The sequence below is a fragment of the Myotis lucifugus genome, unplaced genomic scaffold (genome assembly GCF_000147115.1).
Source record: "Myotis lucifugus unplaced genomic scaffold, Myoluc2.0 scaffold_45, whole genome shotgun sequence".
Lineage (NCBI taxonomy): Eukaryota > Metazoa > Chordata > Mammalia > Chiroptera > Vespertilionidae > Myotis > Myotis lucifugus.
In genome coordinates, this window is record NW_005871093.1 from 5,424,705 (window position 1) to 5,446,142 (window position 21,438).

Genomic DNA, 21,438 nt, shown 5'->3' on the forward strand with positions numbered 1-21,438 from the left:
CCTCTGCCCCCACCCTGGCCCTCCAGACTTCCCCAACACCCCCAGACCTGGCCACAGACAGGCCCTGCTTAAATCTGGGGAAGTGGGGTTTTGGGCCGGTCTGGGGGCTGGGCCAGGGCCAGTGTCTACGGAGGTGGAGGTTGCTGCAGGCAGAATGGCCTGGAAGGTAAAATCATGTTGTCATTGTCCCCTGAGGCACCTGGGAGCTGGAAGGGGGACCCTGACTCACTACACAGCTCCATTCTGCAGGGGCTAAGGTCACAACCTTCTGCCTGAAGCTGGGGGGCGGTGGGGGGGAGGGGGTTGGCAGGTCTTTGATCCATGTCTGCAGAGGCCGAGGGGCTGGGCTGCACCGGGGAATGGCCTGGGAGTTAAGACCATGTTGGTGTTGTTTCTTGGGGCATCTGGGGGACATGTGGGAGACCCTGGCACACCACAGGGGTCCCATTTACATGGATCAAGGTCACAGCCCCACACGTAGGCTTGTGCAGGTCCAAGTGTCTGGCAAAGGTCAGTCTGGACCCCGACGGTGCCCCGTGGGTGCACAGGGGTTTAGGGAGCCCACCAAGACTGATAGGTGGCCCAGCCCCCCTTTATCACTCAGCCCCCACCTGTCCCAACACTAAGCACTGGAGCACCCAGACCAGACACAGGAGCTTCGGCTGCCGGTTCTCTCCCTGCCCCAGAACACCCAGGACTGACATTCCTCGGGTGGCCAGGAGGGGGCGACCCTGCGCTGAAACAGCTGGGACCAGCATTTCCAGCAGGACTGGGACTGTTCCTGCCTAACTGGGCAGGATGAGGACCCGGGGGATTGGGGGGCCGGGGTAGGGAGTGGGGGGGGGATTTGAGAGCCAGAGGGTAGGAGAGGGGCACTGGTACTTGCCCTTATCACAGCCTGGAGGGGAAAAGTCGAGGTCACAAAGTCTGAGAGCTTCTCCCCACCTGCCCTCGCCCAGGTGGAGAGTGAGGGGAGGACACACCACAGCTCCCAGGGAAGGAGGGAAACGACCCCTCCTCCAGCCAGGAGCGCCCAGAAGTCTGCAGGGCTACCAGGGGTGGCCCAGCGTGGAGATGCCAGAGGCAGGCGCTGGACTCCGGGGGGACCTAGGCCTCAAATCTGGCTCTAGCACTTCCTAGTGGGGTCACCTCTTCATAGAGCTTCAGTTTCCTCACATGTCAAATGGTTATTAATATGGCTACCTGGGTGGGTTATTGCAAAGTTAAGTAAAATGTGGTCATATCTTTCTGTCCTGTGCCGGCTAGATCCCAAATGCTCTGTACTCACCTGGTGCTAGTCCTGGTAATAATGCCAGGCTACTACCACAGGTTCTGCAAGCTCCACTCCTGTCTGTAGAGGAACTCTTGGGCTGCCTCTCTGCTGGGCCACCTCGGGACCCTGGGCCATCCCTTCCTCTTCCCGCTCTCAGGTGGTGGCGCTCCAGGAGTTTGGAAGGGGTGGGTGTGCCAGCAGAATTGTCTTGCGGCTGTGTTTGCACAGCAAATGTGCAGCTCTTACTTCCAGGGTGTGTGATTTGGGGGTGCTTTGGGGATAGCTGATGGAGATTATGAGCCCAAGCCAGTCCTTGGGGAGGTAGGGGCTGCTCAGGGTCAGGGCCTGAGGCTCGGTGCTGGGATGTGCCCGCTGGTGGGGAGACCAGAGGGTGCCTCTGCATGCCTGCCCCTTCCCAGGAGGGGGAAGGATGGGGTGCTGGTGCGGAGCGGGGCCCCACTCTTTTCAGGGCAATGACGTGGGCAGGAACCGGCTTTCAGACTTACAAACCGCAGTCTGCTCAGAGTCTTTATTAATTCCAGGACCGGGAGAGAAGCTGGAGCCAGCTGGAGAGAGCTTGCTGTGGGGGGATCCAGGAGAGGTGTGGAGGGGCGCTTGCAGGGATAGACTTGAGGCTGCTGGGCCAGGCCTCTCTCTGCGGGACCAGGGCCCTATATCCTGCCCCCCCGACCTGTGTTCCCCCTTCTTCTTAGCATCCCATGCTCACTGCAGGAGCCCCATGAACTCATATCCACCAAGGCTCTGTGCATCTCCAGAGGGGAGCCTCAGTTCAGAACCCCATCCATTAACTGGATTATCCAGTGCAGTTTAGCCCAGTGCATTCCATACATAATGTAAGGACGAGGGGTTACAGTTTTCAAACAACTTTCATCCATCCATTCACTCATACATTCAAGAAAGCCAACAGCCCTCATCTGCTCTGGCCACCTCCCTGCATAGCTATAAGGATTAAATAAGGTCATGAACTTCCCACAGAGGGCTCCCCGAATGCTGGGTAAGCCTGGCTTCACCATTATCCTTGACCAGCCACATCTGCGGGGCATCCAGGTGAGTCACTGACAGGCCGTCTCTGTCCTCAGCCCCTCCAGGTTCACCCCTTGAGGAAGAACAGGGCCGCCAGCCTCCACACAGTTCTGAGCATGCCGCTGCTTTGCTCAGAAACCCTCAGTTGCCTTCCGGATAAAGTCCAGACTTCTGAGAATCGCCTTCAAATCTTTGGCCCTACCCAGCTCAACTTCTCTGTCACTCTCCTTCCCCCTGGCCAGCCAGCCAGCCTCCCTTCTGGTTGATGCCGCTGCTCCCAGCTGCCAGGCTTGTCCTAGAGGTTGGACACGGGACCATTGTTGCCGACGTTCCCTGGTCTCAGCTTCCCTCTCTGCAGGTCTGTGGCCTCAGCATCCTTGCCCCTTGGATCTCTATGAGGGCCCAGAGGTACTCAGTATTTCATCTTATCCCCTGCTGGCCTGGCCTTCAGCGGAGCCAGCTAGGGGATGGAATCATTTCTGTCTCCCGCGTCGTCCAAGCGTGTCTGATAATAGGCAAAGATGCGCTCTTCAGAAGATGGGGACACCGCCAGAATGCTGGGGTGCAGTTTTTGTCTTTTCCCTTGTCTGCACACGGTCCTTTTATCCACTGAGTGCAGGATGCTCTATCTGCATGAAACCTTGAACCAGAGAGAGAGATCAGCGCGGGCTGCCTGGCTAGTCTGGGAAGAGCTTGGAGTCAGGCAGACCCAGGACCCTGCTGTGCTCCCTACAGGGTGAAAGTCTCTGCTATGGGTCATTTGCAGCTCTGTGTGCGGGAGGGAGGAGCGTGACTTTCTCATGTGGACCTAGGTGAGGTTTGCCACAGAAAAGAGTGTGGATTGGGTAGCATGGGTTCAACCACCTGCCCTCATCTCTGAGACCCAACTGCAGGCATTGAGAAGATGGCCAGAACCTTCTCATCCCCTGATTTAAAATTTTCTAGTAGTCATATAACATAAAAGATACGTAAAATTAATTTTAGTAATAAGTTATATTTAACCCAATACATCTGAAGTACTATCATTTGAACATGTCATTGATAGGGAAAGTATTAATGAGATGTTTTGCCTTCGTTTTGTACTCCCTTAGAACACATCTCAATTGGGACTAGCTGCGTTTCCAGTGCTCAGAAGGCACATGTAGTCGGTGGCCACCGGGGCGGACAGCACAGGTTGAGACTATGAGGGGACTCGTGAGAATGAGCCTGACTTAGGACAAGAGAGGAGGGAAAGCTAAGTGGTGACTTCTGCTGCTCACAGCTCACAGGTGAGAAGGGTGTGAGGATGAGGGAGAGAGCCCGGGCAGGAGGGGCGGCCTGGCGGGCTGGCAGGGAAAGACCTGGGCGCACCCACGACAGGCAGCCCCAGGGGAGAGGCCCTGCCCTCACGCTGGTGACCGAGCCAGAGCGGGTACCGCCTACTGAAGGGTACCAAGCAGCATCGGCCCAGAGCCAACACTTTGGCTAGAAAATGAGAAAGGCCTGCGTAGCTCTTGTCTCCCCAGCGGCAGCCGGGACCCCTCTGACAGCAAGAAGCCAGGAACAGAAGGGACCTGCAACAGGACAGGTGTCAGACTTCATTGGAGGTAAAGGGTCTGCAGCCGAAAAGGGGTGGGGCACTGCTGGGCTGAGCCACCTGAGTCTCACTTCATGCAGGCGTGGCTTGAGGGGAGAACAGGCTGTACATGGAGAGGGGTTTAGCAGCTGCGAGGGGGGCTGGGATTCCAGGACAGGCTGCTTCTGCCACCCCAGGCTAGGGTGCTGGGAGCAGAGTGGGGCAGGGGTGTGTGGCGCCAGTGGTCGGTGATGTGACCGGGATTGACACTGACTGACATAATTAGCAGGTCACCTAGTCGTTCCTGATAACGGTGGTGTAAAGAATCATTAACCCAGGGAAGCCCCCGTTTCCTCTAATGGAGACCGGGCTTTGCACACGCTTTCCAAGACTGAAGGCTCATGTCTTAAAAGCCTGGTACACAGCAAGTGCTCAAAGGTGGGATGAGGACCACGGCACCATCTCAGGCAACCGAAGCAAACCACTGAGGCTGGGGGAGGGGGGAGGCAGCCCCTCCCACAAGTACCAGCCCCCTACCACCCTGGGGTACCCTGCCCTGAGCTGCCTTTGATCCAGCGACCTCTGTGCAGTCACTGCCTCTGCTCAGGCCCTGGTGTTTGCGTGTCTGAGTCATTTGTCAGTCTGGGTCCTTGGCGGGTGCAAGCCAGGGTGGTGGTGGTGGGGGGGTGTCCTGGACCGGTCGTCCTGCCCTGTGCTGTTCCCACATCGCCTCTCGCTGTCCGCCGCGGTCTCGGGGGAACATTGTGAGCCGGGTGCTCGGACCACCCCTCCCCAGGGGACGTGGGATGAGGAGGCCAGAACACGCCTCTCATTTGACACTTGACAGTTTACACAGCACATCTCCCTTCGCGATCACAGATATTATTATCCTGGTTTATAAACACGGGGTCAGGAGCCCTGTCTACAAACTCTGGCCGCCAGAAAGAGCGCTCTCGGTATCTCCCTTAGATCTATTTAATCTTAACTCTGAGCCCCTGTCACATGGGCGGGCAGCAGTAAATTCTACCCCAGTTTACTGGGGCTCTGCCTCCACCTCGGACCAAAATCCAGGCGTCTCGAGAGTGTGGGGTCTGGAGACAGAAGGGCCCTGGCCTCCATGACCCCCTTGTTGGAGCCTCTGTGCCTTTGTGTACCCTGAGACTGGGCCGAGGCTGGGGAGCCTGGAGCCTGGGCTGCCTCTCTGACGCTTGTGAGGAGAGATCCGCTCGCGGGACCACAGAGCGTTCTCCCATCCCTAGGGTGGGACGTCTTCCCCCTGAGTCTCCTGCCCCTTTAGGATAGTCTCTCAAAGAACAAAGGCTTCAGACTGCTTTGGCTTGCAGCCGGGTGAGCTATAGGAGGAGCAGGATACAGAATGGATACACGCAGGTGTTCATGACGGAATAAACCACCCTGCTCCCCGGTGAGGAAACAGAGTCCTGTAGAAATACACACACTGACCCCAGGTCACCCCAAGACACCATGGCTGGAGCTGAGGGTTTTGGGGTACTTCACCCTGGCCAACCACACTGCCCTCCTATGGGGCGGTAGCCCCCGCTTCAGGTGCACGAACACCTGGAGAGCAGGCACCCCGGGGGTTTCTGTGCTGGCTCTGGGGCCTGATGGGCAGAGCTGTCCATGCTCCCCCTGCCCCCGCCCTGGCCCATGCTCCCGCTGCCTTGTTCACAGCCATGCAACCTCCTGCTCTCTCTTATCACCTCACCTCCCCCAGCCTGCCGTGCCCAGGAGCCCTTCCAAGAGCCTGAACCGGGAACACGGCTGGGCAGGGAGCTCTCTTCCTCCAGGGTTCAGCCGGTCTCCATCCCTACACCACGTTCGGCCACTCCCTGCCCTGGATAGACCCCTCCACCCATGCCCGGAACCCTCAGCTGGCCTGATCCCTGTGGCGCCGGGCGGGTCCCACCGGGCGGGCAGGGCAGCTGCCAGGATGCGGGGTGGGAGGCAGGCGAGGCCGGGCCAGGGGCTCCCACGGGGCCTGGGTTATCTACTCCCTCATTTATTCTGCTCTGCACATTTCTGAGCTGCCTGGTCTGGCTTGGAATCGAGCCTTGGGAGGAGGGGGTACCGACAGGACACTGGCACCTGCAGTGTTCTGGGCAAGAGAAGGCAGTCAGGAAGGCTTCCTGGAGGAGACGATGCCAGAGCTGACTCCTGTTCTCTTCTCTCAAGGGGAGAGGTGTCTGGGTGGTGTTTGCAGAAGGAGGAAGGCTGAAGCAGCTCTGCCTGAGGCTGGCCTTTGCTTTTCAGGCCACCCACAGGCTGCCTGCTCCTTGTCAAGCTCCTGAAAGCACCGATCCCGGGTGTCCCCGCCCGTCCCCGCCCTGCTTACAGCCCACCAGTAACTGCTTCTGGGAGGATGTCGGCCCTTGCTGCTCAGCCTTCCACATGCCTCAAGCCGTTTTCATATTGCAGGATGTGGTCCATTGGTGGGGTGCAAAACTGATGTAGTGGGTAAGGAACAGCATTTAAAAACGAGGGAACAGAATGGAATAGATGCAAGTGTAACACATGTGACCAAATTAGCCTTGTGTCTTGAATCTTTTGTCTGAATTACATGTATTTGCATGTGAGCGCTGGATTATGATGAACTTTTCTTTCTGCATGTCACAGAAAGTCCGAAAGAAACGATGCATTGACTCTTCATGAGTTGATTTTCACCTTCCCACGGAGGCTGCTGTCCTACTCGTGGCGAGGAGCCTGCTCTAAAGTAGGTGCCCGCGGTGTGGCTGAGTCCATTACAAGTGAACAAGTGAACTGGGGAAAGGGAGACTCCTTGGCTGTGAGTTTCCCTGACCCCTGCCTTGGCTTGGCCGCAGGGTCATGCTTCTGCCAAGCTGGTAAGAACAGGGGTGTGGGGGTGTGCTGGCATCCAGGCTCTGGTTGCCATTGTTCTGGAGAGGAGCATGTGCCTACCCCGAGCCCCAAAGCCCTTCAGACTCCCCGGGGCTTCTGAGAGGACATGTCAGGGGAGATCAGGGATTTCAGGGCACGCTCCTCAGAAACCTGAGGACAGAGGAGGGGCTGCTGGACGGGCAGGCCTGACGGGAGCTTTAAGCAGAAGAGGTGCCAGGTGGGGTCAGTCTGGGAAGGCTTCTCAGAGGAGGTGAGAGGTGGCTTTGGAGTCCAGATTGTACTGTGCTCCTGCCACCTGCTCACCATCCTGGGGGCTTCCATGAAAATAACTGGTTTAACCCCCAAGAAAATGCAGAGGTGTTTTTATTCCCCTGTATCCATCATATCTTTTTATTCTGTGGTTTTGATGACTGGATGTCTTGGGGTCTTGCTGCCTCTGGAGGGACTGCCCCTCCCAGGGCTAGCTAATCCCTGGAGAAAGCGGACAACTCGCCCGGGAGCATGCCTTTCATACATAAACCAGCCACCCCAGAGTCCACACCCAAACCACCTCCTATGTGGGCTCTCACACTCGGGGCCACTCCCCACTTGCCCTAATCACCCCACGGCCAGGTATCAGACAGCCAGAGACGGCCCCTGTGCCAAAGAGCCTGCTGGGTTTGAAATTATCCCGACGAGCCAATCCGCAATCCGCTTACCCTGCCTCGCCCGTTCCTTCCCACAGAAGCAACAACAAAGGCTCTTGCCTGTGTTCCCCTCCCTCTGCCTGCTGACCGAGCCTTGTGCTTCCCGTGGGGCCCGTGGTGACGTGGCTACCACTTTCACTTGGGAGCTGCGTGTAACAAGCTCTCTTTCCAACGGCAGTTGTCTCCTGATGGGTTGGCGTCACCATTCCCAATATGATAAAGCCTATATTTTAAAACATTCTTCTCCCATTTTTCAAAGAGTAAACTGAGGCCCAGAGAAGTTAAGTGATGTACCCAAGGTCCCTCAGCCAGTAACAGCAGAGTCAGGATTTGAATCTTATCCAAAGTCCAGCATCTGCCTAGCCCCAATCCTCAGCCAGAGCAGGCCTGGGAGGAAGAAAAGTGGGGGTTCAGAGGTCGCTGAGGCACATCTCCTCGAGCTGGGCCACTGCACTGGGGGTCCTCCCCCCGCTGAGCCCAGGGCCCGCTCTGGTTGGCGCATCACTTCTGTTCTCTGGGCTCTGTTCTATCTCTGGATTCTTGAGGGGGCTTGGAAGCAAATGAGACACAAACTCCCTTGAAAGAGGAGGAGGCAGACCTGCCCTAAGCCGGGCTCCCTCCTTCTGGATAGCTGGGGCCCCTGTTTCCTACTTCCAGGAGCTCCCTGGGGGCTGGTGCTGTGTCTCAGCCCCTCTGTGTTCGCAGTACCACCATGGCCCAGCCCACCACACACACCCGGGGGGTAGGAAGAAAGTGACTGGATAGATGTTCCCTGCTCTCTGTCCCCTCCTCTCTGTCTTTCTCTGTGTGTCTCTGTCTCTTTTTCTGTGTGTCTCTTTCTCCCTCCACTCTCTCCATGTTGCTGCTGGCATCTTTCTCTGCCTCTCGGGATCTAGTGCTGCAGGCCTGCGGCTATCTGTCCCTGGGGTTTGCATTCCGTTGTTTATCCTAAGCAGGCCCAGCTGCCCGAACTCTCATTCCAGGCCCCAGAGGAGGAAGTGGGACCATGGGGTGGTCTCCATGTTCCCCACACGGGTTTTAGCTTTCGACTCTGGGGGAGACGCATCCTTCGTCTGCCTCATACTCCACACTCGAAATCACCAGGCAGCCTGGATGGCCCTCCTTCCAACCCCTGCTGACCACAGAGGAGGAGAGGAGGAGACCGAGGCTGTGGGGAGGTGTTGGTGAGGGGGTGTCGGTGAGGGCAAGTGGGTCTGTGTGTGTGCCTCTGTTTCAGTCTGTCAGGGGTATGTGGTGTGTGTGTGTTGTCATATTGATTTGCACAGTGAAATCTGCTTACCCAACAGCTAACTCAACTCCACAAGAGCATTTTAAAGCAAGAATAACACACATGAGTAAAGTACACAAAGCTTAGGTGTGCAGTTTGAGTCTTACAGGTCCGTAACCCGTAGCATCACACCCACTCCAACACGTAGAACAGTTCCAGCCCCGCAGGCTCCTCTGTGCCCCCCTCCCAGCCAGTACCTGCTGGAGATGACCGCTCAGCTGATGTCTCTCACCACAGATTAGTGTTGCTTAGTCTTGAACCCTGTTGTGGGTTAAATTGTACCTTCCAAGATGTACGTTCAGGTCCTACACCCTAGTACCTGTGAATGTGACCTTATCTGGAAATAGAGTCTTTGAAGATATAATCCAATTAAGAAGGCATCATATTGGATTAAAGTGGGTCCGAAATCCCATGAGTGGTGTCATCATCAGAAGGCCATGGGAAGACCCAGGGACACAGAGACACACAGGGAGGAGACAGCCAGGTGAAGATGAAGGCAGAGATGGGAGTGAACCACCTATCAGCCAAGGAACACCAACGATGACCATCAACCACCAAAAGCTAGAGAGAAGCACAGAGGAATTCTCCTGAAGAGCCTCCAGAGGAGCATAGCCTTTCAAACACCTTGGTTTTGGACTCTGGCTTCCAGAACTGGAAGAGAATAAACCTGTTTTATTTGAACACCAAGTTTGCAATACTTTGTTATGGTAGCACTAGGAAACTAAGACAGACTTCATATAAATGGAATTCCAATATAGGTACTCTTTTGTGTCTGGTTTCTTTTACTCATATTGTGTATGTGAAATGTAATTATGTTGTGTGTTCATTCTTTTTCATCGCTATGTAATATTCCATCTTAGAACCGTGCCACAATTTACTTACCCATTTTAATGTTAATGTACATTTGGGTTGTTTCTTTTTGTGTTGTTCTTATAAGTAATGCTACTAGGAATACTTCTTTTTGTGGACATATAATCTCATTTCTCATGGGTATAGAGAAATTGTTGGGTTTTATGATAAGTATGTGTTTAACCTTTTGAGGAACTTCCAGACAGTTTCTAAAGTGGTTGCACCATTTTACATCCCCACCAGCAGTGGATGAGCGTTCCAGTAGCTCCACATCCTGTTGACACTTAGAACTGTCAGTCTTTACATTGTAGCCATCCTGGTGGGTATATAGGGGTTCCTCATTTTGTTCTGACTTTCATTTCCTTGATGAATAATGACGGTGAACACCTTTTCCTATGCCTCTTGGGCACTTTGTGAAGTGCCTATTCAAGTCTTCTGTTCATAGTTGAAAATTTGGTTGTTTGATATTTTCCTATTGTTTTGTAGCAGTTCTTTTTTCCCCCCAAATATATTTTTATTGATTTCCGAGAGGAAAGGAGAGGGAGAGAGAGATAGAAACATCAATGATGAGAGAGAATCATTGATCGGCTGCCTCCTGCACATCCACTGCCAGGAATCAAGCCAGCAACCCAGGCATGTGCCCTTGACCGGAATCGAACCCAGGACCCTTCAGTCCACAGGCCGATGCTCTATCCACTGAGCCAAACCAGCTAGGACTGTAGCAGTTCTTTTTTATGCTGATACAATTCTGTGGTTAGTTGTATATGTTAGAAAGATCTTCTCTTGCTCTGTGGTTTGCCTTTCTTTTAATGTTATCTTTTGATGAATAAAAATCCTTGATTTTAATAAATAAAGTCAAATTTATCAATCTTTTCTCTAGTGGTTAGTGTGTTTTTTCCTGTCCTGTTTAAGACATCTTTGTCTACTAAAAGGTCAGGTAGACATTCTCCCAGAAGCTTTGTAGTTTTACCTTTCACTTTTCAGTTTCTGATCTACTTTGATACGAGAGCACTTCATTTATTTATTATTTTTTAAAATGTATTTTTATTGGTTTCAGAGGAAGGGAGAGGGAGAGAGAGATAGAAACATCAATGATGAGAGAGAATCATTGATCGGCTGCCTCCGGCACACCCCCTACTGGGGATCGAGCCCGCAACCAGGGCATGTGCCCTGACCGAGAATTGAACTGTGGCCTCCTGGTTCATGGGTCGATGCTCAACCACTGAGCCACGCAGGCTGGGCGATGCAAGAGCACTTTAAATCTCAGCAGAGCCAGACTTCAGCCTGCCACCCAACCCCTCCCCAAGCTTGGTGGGGAACTGACTCTTTCATTGGCCCCAGACCTCCCCCCCAGCCCCAGAATTAGTTAAAGCTCCGAGCTACCTGTGGTTTTCAGGCTGTGCTGGTTCCAATCTGTCAGGATTCAGGCAACAAGTGGGGTCCCCATCCCCTCGCCATATGTACTTCTTTTCCCACCTGTTTGGGACCAGCTCTTCCATTCATACAACGCTGAGGGTCCTCAGCCTGGGACAAGGCCTCTCCAAGGAGCCTCCTCACCCCGTCCTTCCCCACTCCTCACTTCTATCCATTCGTTCATAGATTTATGGGCTGGAGGATCTCGTCCCCTCCCAGGATGGCAAACAAGTTCTTTCACCACCACATTTGACTAGCAATGGCCGCCCAAAGCGGTGTTAGAAAGTAGCCTGAGGATCTCCAGGCACAGCGGGTGCTTGGTAATGTCTGCCTGGGAGCGGAGGTGGGCGTTGTGCCCTGCAGGTTGTGTCTTTAATGCTTCTGATCTAGTCTAGGTCCCTCATTAGCATTAATCCAAAGTAGAGTTTAAATGACTCATTCAAGGGCACTCAGCTATTAATTAATTGAGGTGGTTTAGAAGCTCAGGTGTCATCCATTCAACAGAGGCACTCATTCATTTATTCAGCAAATATTGACTGAGCACCTATTGCATTTCAGTCTAGTCTATTTCAGCACTGGGCACGGAGGCACGATGGTGAATGAAGCCTAGTCTGTTCTATCCCGAGTTCCACAGGACTTCCTTGATGCCCATATTCAACATATATAATGAGTGAATCAGGGGTCTCACGTGATGGTCATTTGCCATCTGCTGAGCTTGCTGTTGCTAATCCACCTCCAGCCCCAGCCCCTGGAGTGGGGTTATTGTACCATTTAAAAACACACAGAGAACTTGGTAGATACCTGGGGTTTCAGAGTTGAAATGTTTCTCTCCAAGTAATTTTCAGGGAAGAGGGTCACAAACGAGGTCTGTAAACAAAGGATGTGAAAACCCTAATTGCTGATGAAACGGACCAGGGGGCTCTGGGACTTCTGAAAGGGGACCGCTCAGGGGCTGCTCCGCACGCTCAGGCCTTTCTCCCTGCCCCTTCCCGCTGTACACACACACACACACACACACACACACTAAAGGACACACACATACATGCAAACAGGGACATGGACAATCCACATAGACACAAACATGTGTCAACTCTCTCTCTCTCTCTCTCTCTCTCTCTCTCTTTCTCTCTCTCTCTCCCCTGTCCCCCTTGCTACCACCAGGTTCTGGGCTCACCATCTAAGGTTCAAGTTCCTCTTGCCCCACTTCGAGCTATTTGGCTTGGGCAGTTACCCTCTCTGAGCTTCGGTTTCCCCCTTCCTGAGAGAGAGTGTGGGGAGGAGTGAAGGAGCACATTCCACATGTTGGGCGGAGGGTAACTGCCCAACAAATGTCACCCTCGGCCCTCCCTGTGGCCCCTGAGGGCACTGGCTCGGGGTTATACCAAGAAAGCGGGGCAGTGAGGAGGTGTGCAGACTGGCCTCAGGGCTCCTTAGAAAATGTATCTGTGCCCCACCCAGAGCTTGGCACTGAGCTGGGGACATGGGAAGATGCAATCAAGACCCATTATGCAGGGAGGACCAGGATTTTGCCCTCAATCTTCCATCTTTCCCGCTGGGGAAGCCCTCAGTTGTTTCAGAGGCGTGAGGAGCAGGGTCTGAATGTTTTCTGGACCAAGTAAGCTGGGAGAAGGCTGCTGGGGCCTCCACTGGATTAGAGGGGCCCAGGAGGTGAGCCCCAATCCTGCCACAGAGCCGAGCTGGGCCCCAGCTGCCCACCCGGGACCCATGTTCTGTGCTTTTTTCATGTCCAACGCCCTGGCTGGGCCCCTGCCAAGCCCTCACTCGCTGGTGAGGGCCAAGCCAGGGCCGTGCCAGGCTCAGTGGAGGCCCTTGGCCAAGAACAGCAGAGCCGTTCTCAGGAAAGCTGGGGGATTAAGCCGCAGGCCTGCGGGGACTCAGGTGTCCGCCTCCTGCCCCAGCCTGGAGTAGAGGGGCAGGATGACCTCACAGCAGCCAAGGGCTGTGAAACAAAGGGGCTGACACCAGCCACCCACCCAGGGGCGTGGGAACACCGCACCCCCTGGGCAGGATCGATGGAGGACCACATTCAGGGAGATAAGGCCACCTGCCCCCTGCCCTCTATAGGCCTAAGTCTCACAACTTAGAGCACCCCTCCCCCACCACAGGCCAAGCCCTGACCCCACTCCAGACTAAACCCTGGAGGACAGGGGCCTCCCCCGTGTCCCTGTTCCTAGGCCGGGTCCTGAGCCACGGTGTGAGGGGTGGGTTGCCCTTAGGGGCTGGAGCGGGAGCTGTCCTGGGCTGCCAGTGTCTGCCGCCGAGGGGTGGAGGTACCCAGCTTGTTCTGGTGTGAGGCCCGAGTGCCTGGCCTCTGCTCATTTTACTTCCCTGTCTGGAGTGTGGTTCCTCAGTCCCTGTCCTGTCCAGATCCAATCCCTCCTTCCAGACTTGCTTGCCTCTGGGAGTGTTCTCCGACCCTAGGCTGGGTCTCAGGCTTCCTCCCTCCCCCCAGCCCCATTTCTCCCTCTGCTATGACATTGACCACACCGCACTGCCACCACCTGCAGACACCTCTGACTCCCTCGGGAACCCCAGGGCAGGGCCCCCTCTGCCCTCTGTTCCCAGCCTCGCTCTCTTGACCCTGATAGCCTTGCTGCCCTCTGGGCTGGGCCCATTGCTGGCAGGGCCTCACTGGAGCAGGTGGCCATCTGACCTGGCCCAGTCCCCTGTCTGGGCTGCCTCTAGGCCCCTCCCTGTGGGCCCAGGCGGGTGGGGGTGTCTGTAGGGACGCTGAGTCAGATGTTATTTTGGGCACCCCTTGGGCTCAGCAAGCTCTAGGCCCTAAGGCCTGTTTAGACGGCTGGGCCGGATGTGACCGAATCCAGGCGCTTGGGTCTCCACAGGGCTGGGTGAGAGGCAGGCCAAGGCAAACGCCGACTGGACAGGGGCAGACGGGGAGGATGGGCCTGGCAGGTCAAGGGATCCAAGGACTGACCAAGGCCCTGCCCACCCTGGCCTGGTTCTTGGCTCTGGGGTCCCAGCTGAGGCCCTGAGCCTGGGAGCTGGCACTTGGCCCTGAGAGGTCATTCTCTGGTAGATTTACAGTCCCAGGACCTCCCAGATTAGAACACCAGGCAGAGGGCATAGCCTCGACATGCCTCACCCAGACACACACCTGTGTCCAGTGGCAGGGGCCTGAGCCCAGAGAGGGAGGAGCAGGCCCAGTGTATATGGAGAGGCCCATTTCAGCAGGGTCTCCAGACCCCAGGAGAGGCCTCCTTGGAGCTGCCACCCCAGAAGGCCAAGGGCAGGTGCCTTGGGCTCCCATCTGGGCCCTGTGCCCCGTGCACTGTGGGCCCTGGGAAAGCTCCTCCCTTCAGTGGGCCTCAGTTTACTCATTTGTGAAAGAAGCTGTTGGGGCTCTACCACCCTTTGGACCTGGGCGCCCCGTGAGCCTGAGGACCAGGACCCCCCCGGTCTGCTGTTCAGTGTGGCCTCAGCCCCTGCCCCAGGTTCCAGCCCAAAAATATTCAAGGAAACATGAAAACCCTTAAGGTCTGTCCACCACCGGGCCTAGGGCCTAGGGCTGGGGCGGGGACCAGCTGCACCTCCGGGGCTGCCCCCTCTGCGACTCCATCACTGGCTTGTACAGGACTGGCAGGTGGGTGCTTGGTGTCAGCCAACCTCACCTGGGCCCAGTGACACCCAGGCCTGCTGCCTTGGTAGGAGGCCTTTTTGAAGGGAGGGAAGGGCTAGCTGCTGCAGAACTGTGAGCCACGGACTCTCCTGCCCCCCAGGGGAGCACGCCATCACAGCACTGTTTCAGAGCCACCTGAGGGCTGTGCTGTGCTGGGTTCCCCACTAGAGAGGGAGGAATACAGACAGCAGCCCCCACCGCCCCACCTTGCTTGGTCACCTGCAGCACAAGAGCAGGGACAGGCGAGAGAGACCAGAGGAAGGAGATGGGTGAGTGATCAGAGCGGGCATCCCAGGCAGGGTCCAGATGCACCTTGGCTTCTGCGCTCAAAGTGGGCGGAAGGAGAGACACTTTGGGCGGCAAGATGCCGTCAAGAACAAAGGCTGATGTGTCCCTGCCTTTGTGGGGTATGGGCGTGGGGATACCTGTGGGCCCCTTTCTATCCTGTTGGTGTGAGCTGCCCAGGCCAAGACCCAAAGTTTCTAACTGCAGATCCCGCAGGCTTGGGAAGGCCTTGGGGTAGCCCACTGTATGGAGGGTAAGACTGAGGCCCAGGGAGAGGTGTGGCTTGCCGCACATCACATGGGTGTGGTCTCTATGGGAACTGGCATCCAGGTCTCTGTCTCCCAGACTCCAAGACAGTGCTTGACCACCAGGGCCTGGGCCTGGGCCTGGGTGGAGGGCAGGTGACCTCTGTTCTCTGAAAACTACCCTCCCCCAGCCCCAGAATAGGCCGCCTGAGTTCCCAGGCAGGTGGTGGAATGGTGGGCGGGGCCCTTCCCAGGGGCCAGGCCCTTCTAGACTGAGGACATGGCTGGCCTGGGCAGCCCGGCGGAATTCCGGCAGCTGCCCAAGTATGTGGACGGCAGGGTGGACAGCCGTTCTTGCCACGTTCCCAGAGCACGCACCAAGGAAAACATGGAATGTTTCTTGGATGACACAGTCTTCATCCAAAGTCCTGCATTCCTGTGGGAGGGCAGTGAGGAGGGGTCGAGGCTGTCTGCAGGGCTGGGGCTCTGCTTTGGCACGTTCGGTCCTGTCTGCAGACGTGGGTCCCTGGGCTGTGCCCACAGCCAAGGGCGTCTGCTGGATGCACTACCGGGTGGCTGTGCCATGGGCATACAGCTGTGTTCCTGCCCTCGCAGGCAGTCAGCAGACACCGGCCCTGTGCACACGGCCGATGCCCTGCGTCTTCTGTTTCCTGCCCTGGGCACTCAGCTCGTACCTATCTCTGCCCCACATGGACATGGCCCGGCCCGGCCCACAGGTGTCCTTAGCCCTGAGCAGGCAGCCCTTGCACACACCACCGTTGCCCTTGTCCCTGTGTCCTGCCCAGACACCAGCTGGTATGTGCCCTGCACTGTACTTAAAGTGGGCGTGTCTTCAACCTACTTTAGACATCAGGTCATTTACGTCAACCAGCTTGGGCTCTGCCGCTGTTGGAGGATGGCTTGGATGGATATGTTCTCCCAGGCCCTCAGCCTCAGTTCTCTCCCTTTAATCGGGCCTAGTCATACCCTTCACATGACCACCGTGATCATGATAAAGGGCAGTGTCCAGAACACCTTTTGTCCCTGGGCCCAGGACAGGGTTTGGTGGGAATTATGCTGGAGGCCTGATCTTCTGGCATCTTCACAAAAGGACGGAGCCTCCAGTCTTAACCTGGAAGAACCTGCGTCCTCAAGAGCTGCAGGTGGAAGTCAGAGCACAGAGAGGGCACACATGAGGCCTCTGTCCTAGGGAGCCCCCATCAAAGGCTGAAAAAAGTGCTGAGCACTGTGACTGAGAAGGCTGGGATGGGGTGGGGGTTGTGGGAGCTGAGGGCATCCATTAGAGAGGCAGGAATGACTCTGGAGGAAGGAAACTATGAGATGGGTTTTGAAGGTTGAGTAGGAGTTTGCCGGTAGATCAGAGTAGAGAAGGACTTTAGAGCTAAGCCAGCATGTGTGTAAAGTCCCCAAGGTGGTAAGTACACCCTCAGGGAAGTGCGGGAGGTCTGGAAGGCTGAGCTTGAGAAGGGCCATGATGATCCACGAAGGAGGAGGGACTGACTTGACCAGTCAGTGATAAAGGAGAGACTGAGGAATTCAGGAAAAATTCTGGAGCAGGTTTGCCTTGAGAGAGAATGCCAAGTGGGGCAGGGTTCAGCGATGAGGTAAGATCTCCGTGGAAGGGATAGTGTGAGCAGTGGTGAGGAGGTGGCAATGTGGGGAAGAGAGAGGGGTCCAGGTCTGCTGGTGGGCAGAGCCCAGCCCAGCCAGGGAAGGTCCTGATGCTTCCTTCTGTCCAAGATGGCTGCCTCGTCCTGCCCTGGTCTCGATGTCTCCGGCTGGTACTGGGGAGTTGGGGTGTCCACCCCCCGCTGTTTACATCGCTCACATACTTGTGGGCTCTTATCTCCAAGGGTCTGTCGTGCGTGCCCACCTTGCCAAGTGGTCCCATCACTCCTTGCTCATAAATCAGGCCTGCCTCTCCCCTTGTCTCCCGGCTCATGCCACACCCTTCCAGTGCTGCCCGCCCCGCCCTGAGTCCCACCCTGCTTGGGAGGCAGAGAGGAGCCCAGAGGCAAGCCTAGGGCCTGTCCGGCAGCTCTTGGCTCTGCAGAGCAGCTGTCCTGAGCGATCTGGTTCTCAGGAAGCAGCCCCAAAGGTCCCCAAAGACTTCTCCAGTGGCCATCCCCCTCCCTGGCTCCTGGAGGGGCGGCCCCTGCAGGGGACTGCTGCTTCCTACAGGGGACTGACTGAGGTAGGGTGACGAACAGGCAGACCCCAGAGGCTGGAAACTAGCCTACGCCCTTTTAGAAACTCACAGCGCTGTGTCTGTACTCCACCGTGGGTTTGAGCCGCCATCACTGCTGTAAAATAGGTGCATTCCCTCATTCTTTCAACAGACATTTACCGTAGTCCCCCCCTTTTCTCCATTTTGCTTCCCGAGGTTTCAAATATCTGCAGTCAACCACGGTCCGAAAATATGAAACGGGAAAATCCAGAATAAACAGTTTGTAAGTTTTAAATTGCACATCGTTCTGAGTGTGTGCTGAAATCTCACACTGTCCTTCTCCATCCATTGTATATGCTGTTTGGTACTATTTGTGGTTTGGGGCACCCCCTGGGGGTCTTGGAATGTATCCCCGTGGATAAGAGGGGACAGCTATACTGTGTGCCCGGCCCCAGGCGTGGAGACGCACCCAGGAGAGCCGTGGCCGAGTCCACAGTCCAGTGGGGACGGTAGAGGTGGACAGGGTGGTGCCTAGCGTGTCTCGTGGTCCAGGACAGATGGCGAGGGGTGCAGCAGGAGGACGGAGATGGAGAAGTCAGTCCTCTCTTGAGAAAGCAGGATCATTTGTAGAGGACCTGGGGCCGGGGGTGCATGGAGGGAGGGCTCCAGGCAGAGGCAGAGGCTCGGGGGGGGAACAGACTGAGGACCTGCCCACGGTTTACTCTGATGAAGTCAAGTACTGGGGATGCGGTGTGGGTGCTGAGACGAGGTTGAATAGGTCAGCTGACCATGGGAATCAGGCCAGAAGACTGCCCTGAGGCACTGGGGAGCCATGGCGTGTTTGAGGCAGGGGCTATCACAGCCAGATCTGCATGTACCCTTGCACTGCCACGTGGAGAATGGGCCGGGGGACATGGAGAGCCTGGTTGGGGGGCTGTGGGATCCTGAGGGGCAGCTGGAGGAGTCAATGAGGTTCAAATCAGAGGTGCTGTCCTGGATTGGCTTCTGGTCCAAAGGGTCACGCCGCTTTCACGGCCGCCGGGCCAGCCTGGAGGAGAGGCTGGCTCACCCCTGGGAGGATGGTCCTCCTCAGGACTCTAACATCTTCCCATGACGGCACCATGCAGGGCCCTGTGCCAGCGCAGCCACTGCATTCCTACCAGTGACAGTCCCAAGTCTGTCTGTTGGGCCACACTTGTTGGGCCACATGGCCAGTTGCCTGCTGGATGCCTCCCCCAGGATGTCCTCAGGCGCCCACACAGTGCCCCTCCTCAGTGCCAGCCTGTTTTCAGGGGCCCAAAGTCCAGTGGGGAAGTTATTACAATGAAGGAATGGGGTGCCCTGAGGGGAGCATAAGGCTGTGGGAACCCAGAGGAGGTGCTGACCCTGCCTCTGCAGTCAGAGAAGCCTTCTTGGGGGGAGTGAGGGCGATTTTCAGCAGAGTCTTTGAGGACAAGGAGAAGTTGGCTAGCTGAAAGGGACACAGTGGGCATGGCAATCAGGGTCACCACAGTTCAGAAAGCACAAAGCAAGACAGAGGCTAGATTTCGGGTGGTGCTTGAGAGAGGATAGTGGAGAGAAACGAGGTGGGGAGGCTGGTGGGGCCAGATCGTGCCGGGAGTGAAATGTCAGACGGAGTTTGAACAGCTCAACGGAAGTGAATGGGAGCCCAGGGAGGTTCAAAACCGAGAGGCTGTGTGATCAGATTTGCATCCTAGAATGGCCCTTGAGGCATCGCCTCCTGTGGGGGACCACACCAGGGGCACTGAGGAAGGGGCTGCGGGTCCAGCAGGGGTCAGGACAGAGGTCAAGGTAGCTTCACGGAGGAGGTATTCTCAGTCTGGGCCTCAAAGGAGGAGCAAAGGGATGTCAGGCCCCCATTTGTCCCTGCGCCTGGCACAGGTACAGGGCTTGGGGAGGGGCCCGTGTGGGCTGAGTGGCCTACAAAGGCGTCCTCTCTTGGAGACAGGCAGTGGGAGGTTTGAGTCCTCACTGTGCTAGGATGTGCTCCGTCTGCATCCGCCCAGCTTCCCTCACCCACGGCCTCAGAGCCCCTCCTGAGAAGGCTCCCCGTCTTGCCCGGAAGTTTGCGGTTTGCCCCCAGCACCTGCACCAGGCTTGAAGGCCTGGGGTCCATTCCCTGCTCCCAGTGTCTGGGAGCTCAACAGAAGCCCCTGAGGTCACCCCCGTCTCTGGGAGGACACAGGCCCGAGGTGTCTGCTCTCTCGAAAAGGCTCCCTCTAGAATCTTCCCAGTGGTGTGCTCCTGAGAACTCAGGCGGGGCGGGGGCAGAATGGAGGAGGCACAGGTGTTGTCTGCATCAAACACACACACGCTGTCACTACAGGCAACAGCTGTGGAGAGTGTCAGACATAAGGCTACACACACTGGGATTCAGTTTCCATCAAGTTCAGGAACGGGCAAAACTAGTCCATGGAGAGAGAAGTCAGAAGAGTGGTTATCGCGGGTGGGAGAATAGTGGCTGGAAGGGGGTGTAAGGGAGCTTCGGGGGGTCCTGGCAGAGTTCTGTATGTTGACCCGGGTGCCGTCAGCACAGATGTGTTCCGTTTGTGAAAATTCACATTTGACTTGATGAACATTCACATGTGATCTGTGCACTCCTCTATATAAATAATATGATACTGTGATTCAAAAGTCCAAAATTTAGTGGCAATATTTTAATGTATGCATATATGTGTGTGTGTGTATACAAATCGATGCCTGTCTATATCTATCTATCTGTCACCCATGTCTGTATATCTTTATAGGATAATCCGGCTAATGTGTTTTTCTTGAAACACAGTTGGGTTCTCTGCTGGGACAGGGTGGAGGGAGACACAGACTATGGAGTAGGCCCCCCATACTGCCCCCTGGGGAAGGGGACAGTGGTGCTGGCCAGAGGGGACGACAACACCCCCTTCTCAGTCCCTAAGCGTTGGCACATGGCGGCAGAGCAGGCTGTAAGCCCTCAGGCTGACCTACACACCCCTGAATAAATATTTGTTGACCGACTGCCTGCCTAACTCACACAGCGTGTCCCACACTGGTCAGGATGCCCAGAGACAGGGTGGAGGACACGCTGTCTTGTCCCAGTTCTTAGGCCTTCTGGAAAAAGAGCAGTTGGAATAGCCAGCATTGATTCAGGGACAAAGCAAGAGGGACACCCAGACGGTCAGACATTTGCACTCACATGGTCACACACACATGGGCACCCTCACACACCAGGCTTGGGCCTGGGTGTCAGGCACCCAGAAGGGCCAGAAACAAAGACTCGCACTTATCCTGCTGTTGAGAGGGACGCGTCCCATCCTGGACCCAAAGTGCCTCCAGGGCAGGGCTGGCGCTCAGCTGGGTGACCGTCTGCCGAATGACCCCAGGGATGAGACACAGATACCCAGAGCGCTCCCGGGAGACACCCGGTGGAGCGCAGACACACGCTGGGGGAGGCAGACACACCCTCGATTGTTCTCAGTGTCTCAGTCTGGTGTGTCTTGGCTGGAAGGGACTGGCTCCCAAGAGCCGTTAGAGAAACCGGAGAGGATTCTGGGAGGGGCAGGGAGTGCAGACAGAGTCCCAGATATGAGATCTTAATCTGGAGCCCTCTGCTCCACTAGGCTGGCTCACACGTCCCTGTTCCCCTCACCCCAGCTACCCCCTGATGCCTTGAGCTTTTCTCCACCCCCAGCCCTGGAGGCTTGCTCGGGTCCCCCAGAGGCCTGGTTTGCCTCCCACCCCCACCTCGAAAGGGCAGCAGCAGCTTTGCCAGCGACCCCTGACCTCTCCCTGACCTCTGCTGTCTCCCTCCTGCCCTCCACCCTCATCACCTCTCCAGCCCTGACCTCATGTCTGCAGGGCCTGGGCGAGGGGGAGATAAGGCGGGCATTGCACCCGGCTCCCTCCTGGGTACGGACGGGAAGGGCGGGCCGCCAGCCTCGAAAGCGCCCATGACTCACCAGGTGGGCAGGGCCCAGGCTGGTGTCCGGGAGGAAAAGCCACTTCCTGTGGATAAGGCCAGAGGCCCAGAGGCCCGCCGGTTTTGCATTACGTTTGGGGTTTTGTTTTGAGAAGTCCTTCCCCACT